At 34.8% G+C, this 21,420-nt stretch overlaps 1 protein-coding gene across 1 annotated transcript in view; it reads left to right on the forward strand.

Annotated features, from left to right (window-relative positions):
• The window catches only part of LOC107721675 (tyrosine-protein kinase CSK-like), a 53,387-nt gene that overhangs the window by 4,139 nt on the left and 27,828 nt on the right, over positions 1–21,420 (forward strand). The window contains exon 3 of the mRNA XM_016529811.1: positions 17,187–17,296. The gene's annotated coding sequence lies outside the window, so the exon portion shown is untranslated. The remainder of the gene's footprint in view (positions 1–17,186; positions 17,297–21,420) is intronic.

Consider the following 21,420-nt stretch of genomic DNA (forward strand, 5'->3'; position numbering starts at 1 on the left):
ATATATATATATATAGACTGTGTCTGTGAATAGGCTATTAAACTGCAAAAAGACGATTTAAATACGAATGTTCTGCATGTTCATTTGATTACCAGAAAATACACAACACAGAGTTTGTGAATGAAAAATATTTTTATTATTATTTATTCATTTTAGATTTTTAACATTTGGAAAAGTTGTGCTTCCTGCATAAACCTGCCCCTGTTGGTTTGGCAGTAGCTTGCTTGCCCTACACAGTTACCTTGTTTAATTTCTTAATTCAAGTTATATATATTTTGTTCTATTTGTGTTATTTAAGTTATTTATAATAAGTGAAGTTTACTGTTAAGTGCACTGATGTCAGACTCATTTTGAATAATAAAGTTTATTAAATTGTTAAATACCCTGCCTCCACTACATAGGCCTATGTTTGTCACATATAAGTGTTTGATCACCACATTTGAGTTATCATTGCAAAAAAATGTGTTTATGTATATATATTCTGTTTATGTAGGCTATATACTGATACAGTGTTTAATCTGTCTATAATGTTGTTTGGTTCCCAAAATTCTTCAGAGTAGCTTCTTTTGTGTTCCACAGAAGAAAGAAAGTCATACAGGTTTGGAATGACGTGAAGGTGAATAAATGATGACAGAATAATTATTTTTGAGTGAACTAACCCTTGAACATCTGACTGATGAGTGCTGAGCTCTAAATACAGCTCACTGTCCAAACAAATCAAACCACATTCAGGGGAACTGTCCCGTTGTACAATGTGCTGAAATTCTATTCTATTCTGGTCTGTTGTAGTCTATTTTGTCCTGTTCGGTTATAGTCTAGTCTATTCAATTCTATTCTGTTCAATTCTATTCTACTATATTATGTTCTATTCTATTTTGATATATCATGTTCTATTCCTTTCTATTCTATTTTGTTCTATTCTATTCTTTTATAATATCTTACGTTCGGTTCTGTTCTATTTTATTTTGATATATCCTGTTCCATTCTATTTTATTTCGTTCTGTTCTTTTCTGTTCTGTTCTACTCTATTTTATCCTATTATGTCCTGTTCTGTTCTATTCTATTCTAATATCATATGTTCTGTTCTATTCTATTTTATTTTGATATATCCTGTTCTGTTCTAATTTATTTTTTTCTGTTCCTTTCTGTCCTTTTCTATTCTTCTCTATTTTATTCTGTTCTGTTCTATTGTAATATCATATATCCTTTTCTATTCTATTTTATTTTGTTCTTTTCGGTTCTGTTCTATTCTATTCTAATATCTTATGTTCTGTTCTATTCTATTTTATCATGTTATGTCCTGTTCTATTTTGTTCTTTTCGGTTCTGTTCTATTCTATTCTAATATATTATGTTCTATTTTGTTATATTTTATTTTGATATATTCTATTCTGTACTATTCTATTCTAATATCTTCTGTTCTGTTCTATTCTATTTTGTGTTGATATATCCTGTTCTATTTTATTATCTTCTGTTCTGCTCACTGTTCTGTACAGCTCACTGTCCAAAAAAAAAACCCAAACCACATTCAGGGGAACTGTCCCTTTGTACAGTGTGCTGATATTCTATTCTATTCTGTTCTGTTGTACTCTATTTTATCCTGTTCTGTTCTATTCTATTCTGTTCTTATATTATATTCTAATTTATTATGTTCAATGGTATTCTATGCTATTCTATTTTTCTATGCTATTCTATTCTAATGTATTCTGTTCTGTTCTATTTTGATATATCCTGTTCTATTCCCTTCTATTCTATTTTGTTCTGTTCTATTCTATTCTAATATCTTAAAAATTTTTATTTTATTTTGATATATCCTGTTCTATTCTATTCTATTCTGTTCTATTTTATTTTGATATATCCTGTTCTATTCTATTTTATTTTGTTCTGTTCTACTCTTTTTTTTTATCCTGTTCTATTCTATTCTAATATATCATATGTTCTGTTCTATTCTCCTTTATTTTGATATATCCTGTTCTATTCTATTCTATTCTATTCTGACCTTTTAAAAATTAAAAATATTATTTTTAGCAACATATTTTTATGTTACTAATAATATATTTATGTTTTTCATTCCCTGTTTACAGCATATAGTTTACTAGTGTTTTCATTTGCAACAATAGCAGGAAAAGATCCAGCTCTAATGTAGTTCAGGTGACAATCTCTCTCATACTGACCGAACCTGCAGTTTCTGCTGTCTAAGTGCAGCTTTAAAAGAACAAGCGCATGATAGTAACACACATGCATTCATGAAATCACAGACTCTCCCCTCAGTCACACGAGATGCAATTCAACACCACTTCAAATGAGCTTTGTGTTCATTTAGAATCCAGATATTCCTGTTAAAGTGCAGAAATATAATCTAGTGTGGGTTGAGATGTTTGTGTAAGAGGCATTCAGCGGTCACATGATCCGCCGTTACTATCATCTGCGGTTATTATAGACGCTGCAGCGATTAATGAGTGAGGAAGATTAAAGCCGCCGCCGGTGTTCATTTACAAGCCAGTGTTTATCTGGGTCAGGTGACCTTTGGCATCGAGCAGAATTAGTGATACACTTTACAACACTGTTTATCCCCTTCAGAGCAATCCGTCTGCTTTCAGTCCGAGGCTTTTCCAGGAACTTTTCCTGAATGGGAGAACGACTCCCAGCAGGACGCTGAATGAGTGGTTGGTTATCAGCGCTGTTTCTGGCACCTTCAGTGGCATTTCCTCTGCTGATAGCGGCCCTGTTTGCAGCGCGACCTCCAAAGATTCCCATAGCGTGCTAACAGCCTATACCAAAGTTCCTCTTTATAATATGCGTGTGACTAAGATCAATAAACAGCGCCCCCTCCCCTTCAGAGGAAGCGGTTATGCAAGGCTGCATGGTTACGTGCCTCGCTATCTCTCTCCTTTTCTCTTTCTCTTTCCTTCTTTCAGTCTCAGCACAGGAAATTCCCCACAACAGGAAGTCGAGTGAGTCCCAGCGTGCCGGCGAGGGCAGAAGATATTGATTGAGAAGGCGGTTCACCTTTTTTTTTGGTGTAATCTCTTCCCTCGCGGGCCGCCAGCCAACAGCTAATGCACAAATTACTCGGGGCCGAGGTGCAGACGGACAGAGGGCAGGGCAGCTCTTTTCACACGCGATGTTCGGCTCCGCTGCTCGCTCCAGGTCCTGCGTACAAAGGGACAAAAAAGTCTGAGGTTGGGTCTGGCTCTTATACGAGGCCTCACGGCTTCAGGAACGCGCCCATCTGATCTGGCACTGAGCTTTACGAGAGATGCTGAATTTGAAGGATGCAAAGAGGCGTTGAACATTAGAATATGCACGCTTTCAAAAGTGCAGACACCAGAACTTGATCATTTATTTACGCCACCGTTTAAAGGTTTGGGGTCAGTACAGTTTTTGAAATGTAAGTGTTTAAAGAAATGAATGCTCTTATCCATCAAGGACGCATTACATTGACCAAAAGTGAGAGTAAAGACATTTATATAATGTTACAAAAGATTTCTGTTTTTAAGTAAATGCTGTTCTTTTGAACTTTCTGATCAGACTTTCTGTTGAGATCCACACAATTATATTAGTTACGTGTTGTTTTAATATTAGTAAGATAATAATATAGTTATAATTAATATTTTGAATGTTTTTATTTTATATATTTTCCATAAATTCTAGTTAAAAATTTAGTAATTTTGCTTTTTTTGTTGTTTTTACGGTTTCTTTGTGCTTAAAACCAATAAACAAAGTTTGGCGGGAAATGTTAGTCATTTTGTTGTTATTTATATTAGTTATAGTTTTGTACAAATATAAATATATTTTTATAAATATAATATAAATATTTTTATTTAGCTTTTTTTAGTTGTTTTATTGCATCAAGTTAGACTAAATGTCGTCTTGGCAGAAACACTTTTTTTTAAAAATATTTTTATATTATTTTAGTAAATTTTTATATATTTTAAGTAACAAAAAATATATATATTTTTGTTGTTTTTAACTGTAATCAAAATTTTTCAAATCAATGCTGTTCTTTTGAACTTTCGGTTCATCTGTGAATCCTAAAAAATAAAATGCATCACAGTTTCCACAAAAATATTGTGCAGCATTTGTTGTTGTTTTATTGCATCAAGTTAGACTAAATGTTGTCTTGGCAGAAACACTTTTTTTTTAAAAATATTTTTATATTATTTCAGTTAATTTTTATATCTTTTAAGTAACAAAAAATATATATATTTTTGTTGTTTTTAACTGTAATCAAAATTTTTCAAATCAATGCTGTTCTTTTGAACTTTCGGTTCATCTGTGAATCCTAAAAAATAAAATGCATCACAGTTTCCACAAAAATATTGTGCAGCACGACTGTTTTCAACATTGATAATAATCAGAAATGTTTCTCGAGCAGCAAATCAGCATATTAGAATGATTTCTGAAGATCATGTGACACTGAAGACTGGAGTAATGATGCTGAAAATACAGCTGCGCATCACAGAAATAAATTACAGTTTAACACATATTCACATAGAAAACAGCTGTTTTAAATCATAATAATATTTCACTATTTTTACAGTATTTTTGATCAAATAAATGCAGCCGTGGTGAGCAGAAGAGACTCTTTTCGAAAACATTAAAAAAGTCTTACCGACCCCAAACTTTAACAGGGTTGAAATATGTAATATGTAATTACATGACAATAAAATATATATTTAACATGACCCCGTTAATGATTCTATCACGCTAGTCTATAATCTTGTGGTTATACTTTTGAAACATGTGTATTTGAGTGTGTAGTGTTTTGCCTCATAGACCTCCAGTGCACTGTAACAAACACACATCGACTAAACAAACTTCCTTCTGTTTGAAAGCTGAATTTTTCTGATAACAGATTCATTACACGGAGATTGCGGAATATTCCTCGAAATTTCTTCCGTTTTGGAGCCTCTCCTGCCCTCTCTTCACACGCCGATTGTTTTGCACATGCATCAAACGCTGGAAGTTTACTTAAGGTGTTTTTTGCCCTTGCCCTAATATTCCTGTCGCTTCCTTCCTGTTCTTGATTGGTCGCTGTCACGTGGGCGTTGTTCTTGGCTGACACTTTTTTTCCGAACGTCTGTCAATCTCTGGAGTGTGAGAACCTGAGAGCGTTTCGACAAATGTCTCGACGCCTCCTCTAGCAGCTCTGGCGTGATTTACTGTAAACTGACTTTAGGCTGGTAAATATGTCAGTTGTTGTTTGTGTGTTTACATAGAGAGATGATGTAATGTGTTGACATGAGCTACAGGATGAAAGCATCTGCCACATTTATTGTCTGGTGATGTATTACAGCAGGTCTTAAAAGGCCTTAAAAAGCCGTTTTATGAATAAACATATGAACATATGAAGTCTTGAGTAATGGAACAAAATAAAATAAGTTTATGCTTGAAACAAGAATGAAAAGTAGTTTTTTGCTATGAATAAAGTAGATTTTTCGGAGCCCTTTGGCAGATATTTGTTATTATTTTAACCTTAGACTCACTTCATGTTTCTCATAAAATAAGGGATATCATTTTGCATCTCAAGTAATTGTATCTTGATATAAAAAAATCTTTGGAGAAGTGTCGCTAATGCAAGACAGTTGCATTTAGAGAACATATTGACGTATTGTGATTAGGGTTGCAAAGGGGTGGAACATTTCCGGGAACTTTCCAAAAATGCCTGGAATATTCCCCAAAAAAAACTCATGGAAATTTTCCAAAAATTTCTGGAATGTTTCCGAAATGTACTGGAAATTTTCAACCTTTTTGCAACCCTAATTGTGATCAATTCAATTCATTATAATATGTTTATTATTAAAGGGTCGTAAAAAGTCTTAAATTTCCCTTCATGAGACCCTGCGTTGGATGTTTTCTGGAAGGATGAGACTCGGGCGATGTCAGCATGAAAGTATAAGGATTTCAGATTGATTTATTGATTTTTTTGGAGATTCCGTGGAACTTCCAGCTTTCAATCTGAGCTGTACGGCGTGAAATCCGAGCTTTGCTCGTGTAACAGTATCTGTGAATCTCTGCACTTCTGGTAAGAAACTCGCAGAAACCTGCCAAGAACGTGTCCGGGTCACATTTCACCCCAAAATCAAAAGAAAAAGCAGCCTGATGGAGAAAACCCCAGTCTCATTACTGTAACCTGACAAAAACAATGAAATATGATTTATGCATGGTAGCATGTTATGTGCTTCCTTCAAATTGAAGTGATTTCAGTATGAAAATCATCGTATTACAGTAATGTTTTATTAGAAAACGGCTATTAAAAAACATCGTCTAAAGAAACTCAAAAGGTGATTTAAATGTGAAAAATGTTATTACAGTATTGTTTTGCTATAATACAGCAGAAAATGACTATTAAAGTAACGCTCTAATGAGAAATGCAAAAGGTGATTTAAATATAAAAATAATTGTATTACAGTAATGATTTCCTGAAAATTACTGTATTAAAGTAATGAGCATCTAATGAGAAACTCAAAAGGCGTGCAGACGCGTGAATTTGGAGATAAATGTGTTTAATTGTCATGAAAATAGCGTCACAGTGCAAAAAAAATCATAATAGTCCTAAAATATGTATTTTGTTTATACAAAATATAATTTTCAATTTTTCTCATTTTAGGGTATGATTTTAGGGTAAAATGTGACTTTTTTTTGTGAGATTCACCTAATTATATTTGTTATGAAGAGGACTGTTGTAGTTTTAATTAATATTTTAATTAGTTTTATTTTTATATTATCCATTTTCATTTTAGTTAAAATTTTAGTCAAAAGAATGTGAAACGGCTTGGCGATGTGAAGGCCGTTATCAGACCGGGCTGAAGATCTAATCTGGACGGGTGCGGATGCACTCACAGAAAGCAGCATCAGATCACTCGTGTTAATTGGTTAATTGATTGATCAGCATGGGGTCAGGAGCTGCGGCGGCGCGAGTGTCGCGTGAGGACGCGGTGCGGCGCGGCTGGCACTGACAGAGACGCTGGCGTGCGAGACTGTGTTAGCGTGAGAGCTCAGCTGGGTTGGGGCTGAACACCAGGTTTTTCCAGTTTTTTTTGTTCCCGAGCCTCTTTTTTTTATTTTTGCTTTGTTTGAGCACGCATCAGCACACAAGTGTATCAGCGCAGCGCTGTCCTGATCTCTGCAGAGACGCACCGATCGCTCGCACGCTGAGAACGCGACACTCTGGAGACGCGCCGCTACTGACGCGAGGCTCTGTGTAACGGGATGCACGCACTCAACTCTTCCAGGGTGGTTTCTCCTGTTAGAGATCGCGCACTGCTGGAGAAGCTCTGGCACACATGAAGCGCACGAGGATGATTTGTGTATGCACTGATTTGTGTTTGATGATGTACTGTATGTCGACACTAAGCATGCACAATATCTTCTCAATCTGTTCATGCACCCTGCTGTAAAAGTGCCAGAACTTTATTGTCAAAAATACAGTAGCAGCATTTTAGGTTTCGCTGGACTGAGCCTAAATTTATGGTCAAAACTGTGTATTTCATTAACTGATATGATAATATTGCATCTAAGGTATTAAAATCTATTTTGTACCTGTATAATATACTGAGAAACATCAAAATAAAACGAAGTAAAAGAGACACATGATGAATTAGAGTAGCTTAGAGCAGGTAAATGCTTTTATTTACATATATAAATATGATATACACATTATAATATAGCCTATTATGAGTATTATAATAAATGTCACACACACGCACAAGCGCTATCATTGCAAAAAATGACTAATATATAACAATAAAAGGGAGATCTAATGCCGTTTCATGCATTCGGAGTTATTTACACTGTTAAAGGAATTATTATTATTATTATTATAAAGAGTTGCATGCTAAACATGACCAAAGTTTCAAAAAACGAGTTGGACGTATGACAGAGTATTTCGGTGCCAAATACACTCCTTCAGGGTTCATATGTGTGTGTTACGTCCCCTTCAATTAAACAACATAAGATGTAACATAAAACCAAAAATGCACATTATTAATAAAAAAATTTTTTTTACTGTAAATTATAGGATGACTGTTTGGTATTATTTCGAAAATTGGTGCTTTTAACAGTATTTTACTGTAAAATTACATGAAATGTTAAAAATATTACAATTTAATAATTAAACAATTATTTATATGTATAATTAATTATAATAACTAATTTTCTTTCAGATTTTCTTTGACATTGACAGCTATTTAAAGCAGTAGACGCACAGTTAAAATAAACCAGTGCTAGTGTGGATGCTAATATAGATATTGTTATTGTTATAGCTACCATTATAGTTATTAATCGTTAGATTTATCATATTCAGTTACCATTATAATTATCGCTTTATTTAGTCATGGTTATATTTCTCACTATAGTTATCGTTTTAGTTATTATTTTAGTTATAATATGTTTCTTCTTAGTTTTTTTCTTATCAGTTGTGTACATTAGGGTTTAATCTTACATGTAATGTTGTTAAATTAATGTTTATTGCATTATTTCAGAATCATGTGTGTTACCGTGATGGGGTTTAGTGTTAGTGTGAATGACACTGTGCACCTTCTATATATAAGTATTGCCCTCCTTAGCTCGTAGAAAAGCTGTTTATGATGAGCTTTGGTTCATCACGTGACTTTCTCATCACCACCAGTTTTTACTGGTTATCAGTGCATTACAATGGTTCAAAACAGTTATTAGTACTTCAGTATGCTGGTTTATTAACATTACATCAGTTAATGAAATACGGTATTTTATTGTGAATTTAAGTTAAGTCTATAAAACCTAAAATGTTGCTACCATATTTTTTACGGTGAAGTTCTGGCAACCACAGCTGCCGGTATTTTACCGTAAATGTCACCGATTTTTTTTTACAGTGTAGGGTTCATCTTCCAGTTGTCTTGGCAGTGCTGTAAGACACTTACTGTAGTCTGCAGCGATTCTATCAGAGTGATTCTACACATCCGCTTCCAGCACTAAATAGGAACGCCGTGTTCAGCTCTAAAAATATCCCAGAGATAAACAAGCAGAGAAAATTACCTCCCAAAAACTGTAGCCGTGCCGTTTCCCCTTTCACCCGAGCATGGCGTGTCAAGATGGGTTGATGAAGACGTGCCCGGAAAACCTGGAGAAACACGAGCGCCACACCGAAGATGACCGCCAGCTTAACCCTTAAACCTGCCATCCATAACCAGCAGCCGTCAGCAAGGACGCAGTAAATTGATCAGAAGTGACCGTAAAGACATTTCTAATGCTACAAAAGATTTCTATTTCAAATAAATGCTGTTCTTTTGAACTTTCTGTTCATCTGTGAATCCTGAAAAATTAAATGTAACACAGTTTCCACAAAAATATTGTGAAGCACGACTGATTTCAACATCGATAATAATCAGAAATGTTTCTTGAGCACTTTTGAACTTTCTGTTCATCTGTGAATCCTGAAAAATTAAATGTAACACAGTTTCCACAAAAATATTGTGCAGCACGACTGTTTTCAACATCGATAATAATCAGAAATGTTTCTCGAGCAGCAAATCAGAATGATTTCTGAAGGATCATGTAACACTGAAGATGATGCTGAAAATTCAGCTTTGATCACAGAAATAAATTACATTTTAACAGATATTCACATAGAAAGCAGCTGTTTTAAATCATAATTATATTTCACATTTTTACTGTATTTTTGATCAAATAAATGCAGCCTCAGTGAGCAGAAGAGACTTCATTTAGAAACATTAAATAATCTTATAAACTTTTCAAATTGCACATTAATTTTTTGTGCACATTTTAATATTTTGAATTATAAATTCTTAATTATTATTTCCGGATGAAGTAGCTGTGCAATGCAGCAAAAATAATCCTGTCTGTCAACTGAATCGCATCATGGCATCTTCAGCTGTCAGACACGTTTCATTGCTAGTTTCGACAACTTAGTTGATTTACATTTACATTAATTTTACATTCATGCATTTGGCAGATACTTTTATCCAATACAACTTACATTGCGTTCATGCATTCCTTGGGAATCGAACCCGTGACCTTGGCGTTACTATTTGAGCTAATGGAGTAGATATAGTTCTGTGCCTTATTGCTTTTCTGTTTACAGTGACAAATATCGATGAAAACATCATTTGTGAATTTTGTGAAGGTTTAGTGGTGACATTAAAATTTGTCTGAATGTAGAAACGTGTGTTATTTTAACAGCAGGCTGATTGTTGATGGTGGTCATCGTCTGGAGCTGGACTTCAGCATCCTGAGCCCCAAACACGCATCAATAATTAATCACACACTTTTACACAAACACACGCTCATGTAGCACAAACCTGTTTTATGTGTATCACCATGGAAACACGTGTGTTAAAGTTGACATGTCATAAATTAACGCAGGAGAGTGTCGGATTGTGTTACTTGACTTCAGTGTAGCATACATTAGAAATAAAGATTTATTTATTTTAAATGAGCTATAGCTAAGGTGATTAAAGATTGTATAAAAGTTCAGAGAAGTGCTGAACAGTTACAGGACCTAAAAAATGCATTCATGCTAATTTTAACCTAAAATTATGATTGAATAAAAGTCTCTGTCAGCTATTAAATACTGTATTTATGCGTCCGGTCAAAAGTGTGGCCTGAATTCATGTTTCTCATGAAATTACTCAAAATCGTGCTTACAGTATGTATGAACAATTATTGTAATTAACTATAAAAACCATAAAAACTTTTTTATTACTTGAAATAAAATAACTGAAATAAAATCTAAATAAAAATATATAGACATATTACAAAACAAAAACTAGATAAACGAAATAAAAATGAAAAAAGAGACTAAATTAATACAATTTTAAAATTAAAATGAAATATATAAAAATAAAAAATAAAATAAAAATAAAAAAGAACAAATTTGCTAAAACTTGAACTAAAATTAAAAATAAATATATTGACATTAAAACAGAAAACAAATAGAAAAATATTAAAGCAGTAAATAAAATCAAAATGAAATATATAGACATTAAAAAACTAAAACTAATAAAAATGTGTCGATATTATAACGTTGCTCTCTATGGAGCAAAACACCAGAATATAATGCAGTGCAACACTTGACATTTTTAAAGCATGAAATTAAAACTGACCCATTTATTTTCTTACTGCATGTTCCTGGTTTTATGTCGAACAATTCATCCATGCATTTAGTGTTTTTAAAACTTCATAATTTTTCATCAAAATGTCATAACTGACTCTTCCCACGATATGCTCACTTGATGTTTTTGATGTATGTATCAGCAGTTAATCCCGTCATATTCAGATCTGCCTCTGTTCCAGTGTACAGCGCTCATTTTTCACAATGCAATCAACAGCTGACGGATAAAATCAAGTCCCAGCTTATTTATATTTCTTGTTTCATAGTCATTTCAATGAGAAATACATCACAATATTGTAGTAAAACAGGTTGCAACTTCCATTTCATGCTGATTTTAAAGCTTAATTCATTGCAAGCATACAGAAATAAACTCATGCGTTACATCATAAATTGCATTTGGGCAGATTTCAGATTGCAGTGATGATTTGTGAAGTTTGCATTCATGTACTTTTGCACAGTTTCCCCGTGTGCATGAGATTTTTTGTTACCTACCTAACAACCTTGTAAAGTTGCCCTTTTTTGGTGCTATTTTTAAAAACTCAAGCATTTTGAAAGACAAACCTGTATTGCAATATTGTAAACAAAACCCAATAATTGCAATTCTTTTAGAAAAACAATAGAAGTGATCACTTCCGTGTCAATGCATTGCAACGTAAAAGTCAAAAGTAAAAGAAAGAATTGCTGCCAAAAATCTGTTGCAGAGAAAAAAATTGTTGGGTTTTGTTTGCCACACATTTTTTTTTTTTTTGCAATTAAATGCATGCTTTTCTTTTTCAGTGTATTGTTGTTGTTGTTTTTTTTGCATCAAATGCAAAGCCATGTTTCAAGCAACAAGTGATATTTTCCCAGTCATTTGGTTTCTGTTCCTGTCATATCGTGCAGATGCTGGGAATCATGGGCCGCAGTGACGTCACAGTCAGATCTTTTACCTGCATGAAAGGGCAGCTAAATAAGTGATATTGTGCATCATTTTTTGGCTTGTATCTGGGACGCACCACCCAGCAGAGAGAGACAGACATTCACATACAGGCTGAACAAGTCTGACTCTTGTTGTTGTTTTTTTGCATCAAATGCAAAGCCATGTTTCAAGCAACAAGTGATATTTTCCCAGTCATTTGGTTTCTGTTCCTGTCATATCGTGCAGATGCTGGGAATCATGGGCCGCAGTGACGTCACAGTCAGATCTTTTACCTGCATGAAAGGGCAGCTAAATAAGTGATATTGTGCATCATTTTTTGGCTTGTATCTGGGACGCACCACCCAGCAGAGAGAGACAGACATTCACATACAGGCTGAACAAGTCTGACTCTGCTCGGCTGGCATCTGTAATCCTGTCCTGTCTCACTCTGTAATTATCCTTTCCTCACTGTGCCACACTTTACATAAACAATTCCACAGTTGTGCATGAACAAACAATTCACATCACACACACACACACACAGATTTACATAAACAGAGCTGCTCCGTCCAGAAACACACTCTCTGACACAGCTTTCTAATAAACCTCACATTGCACACGATGAATATTGTTTGCTCTGTGATGAATTGCATATGCTTCTCTATTGTAAGCTGCTTTGGATGAAAGCATCTGCTGAATGCATAAATGTATATAAGGCAAAATGTAATTATACCGTTTGTAATGCAACCATATGTGAAATTCAACTTGTGTCGCCAGAAGCGTATGTATTCATATGAGTGTGTTTCAGGTCGAATATGCATTGTAGTGTAGAAATAAGCTAATATTATTATAATTTTTTTTTTTTTACTTATATGGGCATGCATATGACATATATAGGCATATTAAAAAACAAAAACTAATAACAATTTTAAAAACACAGCAAAATTACTTTAAAACCTTAAAATTGAAGAGAAATAAAATTTAAATTAAATTTTACAATTAAAATGAAATTAAAATAACATTTTGGAAAAAAAATAAAATTTTTAAAACTTTACCTAAAATCTAAATAAAATCTAAATAAAAAAACATGAACTAATAAAAACAAGAAAACAGAATTTAAACTTTAAAATCTAAATGAAATATATAGACATTAAAACAATAAAAAACTAATAAAAATTTAAAATAACAACAACAACAAAATTACTAAACATTCATTGCAAGTGTACAACAGAAATACACTCATGCATTGCTGCATTATAAATTGCATTTAGGCAAATGCAGTTTCATATTGCAGTGATGATTTGTGAGGTTTGCTGTCTTTTGCGCAGTGTTTCGGGCTTCAGTTTTCCTGTGTGCATGAGTGCTTTCATCTCTGAATGTCTCTAATGCTGAGTGTGTGTGAGTGTGTGTGTGTGTGCGTGTGTGTGTGTGAGTGTGTGTGTGCGTGTGTGTGTGTGAGTGTGAGTGTGTGTGTGTGTGCGCGTGTGTGTGTGCGCGTGAGTGTGTGCGCGTGAGTGTGTGCGCGTGAGTGTGTGCGCGTGAGTGTGTGCGCGTGAGTGTGTGCGCGTGAGTGTGTGCGCGTGAGTGTGTGCGCGTGAGTGTGTGCGCGTGAGTGTGTGCGCGTGAGTGTGTGCGCGTGAGTGTGTGCGCGTGAGTGTGTGCGCGTGAGTGTGTGCGCGTGAGTGTGTGCGCGTGAGTGTGTGCGCGTGAGTGTGTGCGCGTGAGTGTGTGCGCGTGAGTGTGTGCGCGTGAGTGTGTGCGCGTGAGTGTGTGCGCGTGAGTGTGTGCGCGTGAGTGTGTGCGCGTGAGTGTGTGCGCGTGAGTGTGTGCGCGTGAGTGTGTGCGCGTGAGTGTGTGCGCGTGAGTGTGTGCGCGTGAGTGTGTGCGTGTGAGTGTGTGTGTGTGTGTGTGTGTAGTGTGCAGTGGTGTGGCTCCAGTGCAGTCATATTAGTTTCAGCATGTAGTTGTTGTTGTCATGCTTGAATGGATTGCTTCCAGCACAGTTTATTTTACGGCTCTGGCCTGCTGCGCGTCACCCTGTCGAGCAGGTTAGGCCTTGCGTGTGTATCCACACGGCTCTGTGGGTGTGTGTGTGGGTGTGTGTGAGTGTCAGAGCAGGCATGCATCGGTCTACGTGTGTGTGTGTGTGTGCTTGTCTGACACTGTGTACAGATACTCTGCCATACTGTACTCTCTCTTTAGGGCCAAATAGCATTGCACTTTACTCTGCTGTTGTGTTTGGGTTTGCCAGTGAGTGATGTAGTTCTGTTTGATTTGTGCAGTAATCTGACTGATTCTGATGTTGTGATTCAGAGCAGCAGTAGATGTTAGTGAAGCATCAGGACTGAAGCTCTGGATCAGCTGAGGGAGGGGCTTGCTTTCTTTGCTCATCTCTTGGTATTGCAGGGCTTTATAATGATATGATTGGGGGTCACTGAGCTTCAGATGTTCAGAATGGGCGTCACCTGCGGGCCACACCTGGTCAATCACCTGCCCAACCTCATCAAGATACAGAAGAGCATCACTTACGAACAAGGTGACGCTCATCAACACCAATCATATGGCAGCGACGTCAGATATTTATTAGGCTGTCGATTTAACGTGTTTATTTGGTGTGATTTTAGAAAAAAAATAATATGTTAAAATGATTAATGCATTTAATTCACCGCCCAGTCCAGACCTGCACGTCATCTTACACTGATGCAGTTGCTGATGGTGTTTTGTTACTGAATGAATCAACGGTTTTGAACGAATCAAGTGAGTCAGTGATTCAGTGACTCGTTCATAAAGACAGTCACTTGCTTAGTTCTGAATGAATCAGCTATTTGAATGAATCAAGTGAGTCGGTGATTCAGTGACTCGTTCATAAAGACAGTCACTTGCTTAGTTCTGAATGAATCAGCCATTTGAATGAATCAAGTGAGTCGGTTATTCAGTGACTCGTTCATAAAAACAGTCTCTTGCTTAGTTCTGAATGAATCAGTTGAATGAATGATTCAGTTGACTCACTTATTAAGACAGTGACTTACTGCCACCTACTGACACTTTTAGGTTCATAATTAGAGTATCATTTAATTTGTTTAATAATTGCATATTTCAGGATTATTAAAAAACATTAACACCAATGTAATTTCATTATGCAATATTGAATCAAAATATTTCTTTCTAAAACTACTTTTTGTAATGTCTAATCAATGCTCTTCTTGCTTAAAAATAATGACTTTGATCTTTTTGGGGTGATTTCTCATTAAAAAATGTAAATGCTCAACAGCTCTAATATTTATATATTTTATATAATTTATGCATATAATTTAGCTAATTAAATTATATAAATAGAATTAAATATATGGTATTTATAGAATTGAATGCTCTATAATTAAACGGCGTTCAATTACTGTACTTAGCAGGTTATCCTGGTGTCATGTGATGAGTTAATGAAGGAGTACTGAGTTAATTTCTCCAGTCTCTCGAGTATCTGCTGAATGTCTCAGTGATTCTTCATTAGTGCAGTGATGCTGTGTCGCCCTCTGCTGGACACAAACTATTTTTATTTTTAGGTGTTTATGCTGTAATTGACAAATCAGTTTGTTGTCAAAACATGAGTTTAAAACAGTGAGTGTCAGTATATTAAATTAATTAGCCACTTACTCGTTGTATTTGATTTCAGAAATTTCAAGAACTGCACGTTCTTCAATAAAAACAATAGTTATTGAGAGGGGAAAATATAAAAAGAATTATGATTTCAGTTCACTATTCAGTTTACTAATTTGATATGTTGTTCAGCATTTTAATTAAGCTTATTTATTCAATTAAGTTAGATTAAGATTTATTTTTAGAATATATATATATATATATATTAAAAGAAAAATTAATATTTTTTAAAGATATTTATATATCAGTATAGATAATTATATATAAATATATGTATATCAAATGTGACATTTTTTCGTGACAATTATGCTCATTTTTACATGGTAAAAAAATGTTTGGAATATAATCAATTATAGTTATTCAGTTCAGCATAAATTAAAGGCAGCACAACTTATACTTAACAGTTTAAATGTCATATATATTTTTTTTTTTGCATTTTGCATTACAGTAATGGAATTTGTAGGTAAACGTTGAACACGGTGCATTTCTGAACTCCATCATGTGGTGAAAGTTATCGATTTCTATTCAGATTTGAAGCGTTTCAGTGACGCGGAGCTTTCGCGCATGCGCAGAGGCGGCGCTGGAAGCCCAAGAGTGTTTCGAGACTCGAGCGATTCCACTCCAGCGCTACTTCCGCGTTCGGTCAGCGTCACGTGATAAACGAGCCTCTGATTGGCTTATTATTTTAATTGCAGTTATAATACCACCGAATATTAAATAGTTAATACAAAATATTTAGACTTTAGAATGAGAATGATTTAAAATGCACCCGTGTTATGAATTTGTCTTTTTTAAAATTTTTTTTTTTTTTTTTTTACATTATATGAGTATAGCCACAGTATTATAACATAAAAATATAAATTATATAATATAAATAATATAAAAATGTAAATATAAAATCAAATGTTTAAAAATATTAACATATTGCAGTAAGCATAAAATACAAGACAAAGTAAACAAATAAATAAAATTAATTTACAGGTTCTTTAGCTATGAATGTAAAACGAATCTCACTCTATTAGTGTAGCTGTAGCATTATTTTCTTCATAATACATAAGTAATTTTATCAATACTTTCTGAAATAAATTATTTCATTTTAATGTAAAACTGACTGAAGGACAATTCCAAAATAAATTAAATATGGTTTCTGGATACAAAACATAAAATGTACGCGATACATCAATTTAAGCATTTCTTATTTCCCAGGTAATATTTACAGAGATAATATTTATGAATAATGGTATTTAATTTTGTTTGCATTTTTTTTTTTTTTATGGGAAAATTTCCAGATTTTCTTCCATAAAAGTCCTGCAAGTTGCATATATGAGTTTACTTTAGAATTTCCTGGGCAGATTTACATTTCAAACTATTAATGAATATGAACGTGTTATTGCACAAAAGAGAACGCAGTTCGTGACGTCACGACGTCAGCTGCAGTGAACCGGAGTGGAAGCGCTAGAAGCTCGAGCGCCGCGTCGAAGCGCAGCGACATTTTCATCTCATTTGATTTCCTCTTCATGCACAGGCCCGATTCGGACTGTCTGATCTCGAACCCACAACAGCTGGATGCTCGGAACAAACCGGAGCTTAAACCAGCCAGGAGAGAACCAGACGCTCGTGCGCGATATTCGCTGGGTGAGTCTGCGGTCATCGAGACGGTCAATGCATCTCTCATCCGATCCGATTTCACATTGATTATTGACCGTTTGCTGTCAGCTGATCGCCCGTGTTCTTCCCTCTGGTCGTTGTGTGCTCGTGCATTAGTGATTTCACACACTGCATTTCTGCTCATTGCATGTGAAGACCGCAGCGCGTTAAATAAACCACAGTTGATGTGCATGTGGAGTTTGGCAGGCGTGGCTCTCTAAACATCTCAGAGCACAGATGCTTATAATTCATCTGTATTTATCATGCACGCCTCATTTGCATAAAACATGCAGATGAAGCTCTGATTTCTCTTCTTGTTGAGCTGATTTTGCTGTTGCATCTGCTTGTTTTATTCGGGTTGATGGCATTCATCGTTTGCTGTAGTACACTGTGGTGCTTTGATATTTCTGAATGATTGTCATAGTAATGCATCACGGTATTTCCATGCAAAATGATATTGTCATGATTTCTGGCCAAAAGCATGGTTATTATGATGTGCCATCTATAATATGGCCATATTATAGTATGGTTCGTTCAGGATAATTGGGACTTTTTTTTGCTCTCTAAACATCTCAGAGCACAGATGCTTATAATTCATCTGTATTTATCATGCACGGCTCATTTGCATAAAACATGCAGATGAAGCTCTGATTTCTCTTGTTGAGCTGATTTTGCTGTTGCATCTGCTTGTTTTATTCGGGTTGATGGCATTCATCGTTTGCTGTAGTACACTGTGGTGCTTTGATATTTCTGAATGATTGTCATAGTCATGCATCATGGCATTTCCATGCAAAATGATATTGTCATGATTTCTGGCCAAAAGCATGGTTATTATGATGTGCCATCTATAATATGGCCATATTATAGTATGGTTCGTTCAGGATAATTGGGACTTTTTTTTTACCCAATCATTGCAATAGCAAAAATTGTTCTAATTTACTAGAATTCATCCTAAATAAATCATAATACCATATCTATACAATGTTTATATGCCATGGTATTTGCATTGCACTCCAAGATACTGTAAGGAATACCTTGGAAATGCTGTAGTACCATGTTTAATGTGCTGACAATGCTAACGAGCGTGTTGTAAAACGAGGAGAGTTTAAAGAGCCAGACAGCAGCACGTGAGGAGGCCGTCTGTCGCCTCTGTGCTTTTTTCAGGCTCGGAAAACATAAATATTTAAGGCAGGACACTACAGGTGAATAGAGTAGAGATATTAACTAATAAATACACTGTTGATATCTAAGTTACAAACAAAGGGGAAAAAATCCTGACCAGGGGCGCATCAGATACTCGCAGGCAAAACTATATATTGAAGTTGTTTTATATGCACTAATTTTCATCTGGATGAAGCCAGATTCATAATTCTTGTTTGATTTTGTTGATTTTTATAGAGGGGATTTTGGATTTCTCTTTGGATTTTTATCACTCCAGAAATCCTGTCAACAAACAGAAATAAACATATTTTCGCCATGTTTTTAGGAATAGAATGTTGTATAAATCAGTGTGAATGATATATGAACAAACCCCTCAGTAAAAACCTTCAGAATATAGAGAGGAATAAAACTCTAAGTTTTGGTGTGTGTAAGTGCTGCTGAAGTGGAGAAAAAAACTCATTTTTAAAATATGTATTGTAAATTAAATCTACGGATGCAAATAGATAAAATGCAATAATAAAACCACATAAATGATATATGAAAAAACCCTTCAGTGAAAACCTTTAGAATATAACTAGGTATAAAACTCTAAGTTTTGGTGTTTGTAAGTGCTGCTCAAGTGAAGAAAAAACTCACAGCCTTTAAAGAAATGCATTTTCACCACGTTTTTATGAATAAAATATATAAATCGGTTATATAAATCAATGTGAATGATATATGAACAAACCCCTCAGTAAAAACCTTCAGAATATAGAGAGGAATAAAACTCTAAAGTTTGGTATATGTGAGTGTTACTGAAGTGGAGAAAAAACTTTTAAAGCTATGAATTACAATTAAGAATCTACCGGCGTGAATAGATAAAAGTGCAATAAATCAAACACTTAAATGTGTATTCTGCATGCTTTCTTTCCACTAGTCTCAAAGAATACATGTCATGGAAGCAAAATAGACCTCAAAACTCAAAATTGTCCAGTGCATGAAAAAACACTGGTTTTGCTTGTAGTTTCTTGCTTTAAAAGTCATGGAAGTTTCTGTAGTCTATATATATAGTTGGTCATGTAGAAATGACTATTTTGTGACTGTAATCTAGTGCTGGGCGGTATGACCAAAAATTTATATCACGGTATTTTCCAAAATTATACCGGTTTCACGGTACATGACGGTATTTTTTTTTCATGCATGACCGGGTGTTAACCATATTTTCTACTGATTGAGAGGAAACTGTAATCTAGTCTACAGATGGATTGATCGGAGTTGTTATTGCAGGAATCATGACTGTAAGAACCCAATCATCTGTGGATCTGATCTTCTGTAGCTTCACTGTTTTAATCTCCTCGTGAGGAACATCTCAGATGCGTTTGAAAGCAAGACTCTCAGTTTCATCGGTGATAGTGTCTCTAGTCTCTTCAGTGTCATAAAAACATGTTTCTTTTGATAGTTCTGATCTGTTTGTGGAGCTCCAGTGTTTTCAGAGAGACTCTGATGGTTGGCTGATGTCGAGTGCATTGATTAAACTCCATTAGTTTTCAGGATTCACATGCGTTCGAACCCCTGCGGCCTTCAGCGCTCTGTGTGATTGACAGTGACAGTGACGGTGATCTGGTCCATTCAGTTCATTGACGTGCCGTTACCTTTTCATTTTGAACTGCTGATGCTCAGAAACGGCTATTGTGGATGTTTGGTCAGCCACAGAAAGTGTTTGGATGTTTAAATCACACTTCAAATGTCTGAATGGGATTTATATTAGATGCAAAGAAAGATGTGCAAACACTATTATTTTGCAAGCTCGGTTTGAAATGCTAAAGCAATGCCACATAAAACCACATCTTGGTTTTGAAGACGAAGACAGTCAGTGTTGTGTTTGCTTGTGGTTAGTTAGTGGCTGATGTTGGTGGTTAAAAATTTGTAGCATCCTCTAAAGTTGCATCACCACAAAACCAGCTGATGAAGGCTGTGTTCATTGCATCCAGCAAAAAAAATTTTTTGTTTTTAGTTAAACTTATTTTGCAAAATATATACAATAAAAAGCAAGAAAATACAATTGTGCATGAAGTACTGGAAAACCCATCATGGCTTATTTAAAACCTCCACCTAAACAACACTTAATTTTCACAAAATTACAGAAAAAAAAAAGGTTTTTGTATTCTAGTATTGAGTATTCAAAAAAGGTTCAAGATAAATGTTACTTTATACAATCTTCATTTACATTCCTGCAAAGATGACAGAAAATTTACTCAATTAAATTGCAATAAAAAATCTACAGAACACAAATAAATAAATTGCAATAAAACAAACACTTAAAGAGTGTTTTGGATGTTTTCTTTCCAGTGTCCAGAAAGAAGACATATTATGGAAGCAAAATAGACCTCAAAACTCAAAACTGGCCAGTGCATGAAAAAAACCACAATTGGTGTGCCTGTAGTACCTCGTCTTAAAAGTCATGGAAGTTTCTGTAGTCGATATATATACAGTGGGTACGGAAAGTATTCAGACCCCCTTAAATTTTTCACTCTTTGTTATATTGCAGCCATTTGCTAAAATCATTTAAGTTAATTTTTTTTCCTCATTAATGTACACACAGCACCCCATATTGACAGAAAAACACAGAATTGTTGACATCTTTGCAGATTTATTAAAAAAGAAAAACTTAAATGTACTGTTCTGCTGTGCATTTTAGACGATAAATGCATGCCGATTTTGTTTGGTGCTTGGAAATACCACTGTGAATGGAGAGTGTTTTGAAATTAAATATTCAAAATTTATCCAGATTAATGTGAGATTTTAAAGGGGTCATAGGATGCCCATTTTCCACAAGTGGATATGATTATTTAGGGTCTTAATGAAAAGTCTGTAACATAGTTTGGTTAAAATTTCTCAATGGTGGTGTAAAAAACACCTTTTTACCCTGTCAAAAACAGCTCTTTTCAGATCAAGCCGTTTTTGTAGCATTT

This window comes from Sinocyclocheilus rhinocerous, unplaced genomic scaffold, assembly GCF_001515625.1.
Source record: "Sinocyclocheilus rhinocerous isolate Xijiao unplaced genomic scaffold, SAMN03320098_v1.1 scaffold244, whole genome shotgun sequence".
In the NCBI taxonomy this organism is placed as follows: Eukaryota; Metazoa; Chordata; class Actinopteri; order Cypriniformes; family Cyprinidae; genus Sinocyclocheilus; species Sinocyclocheilus rhinocerous.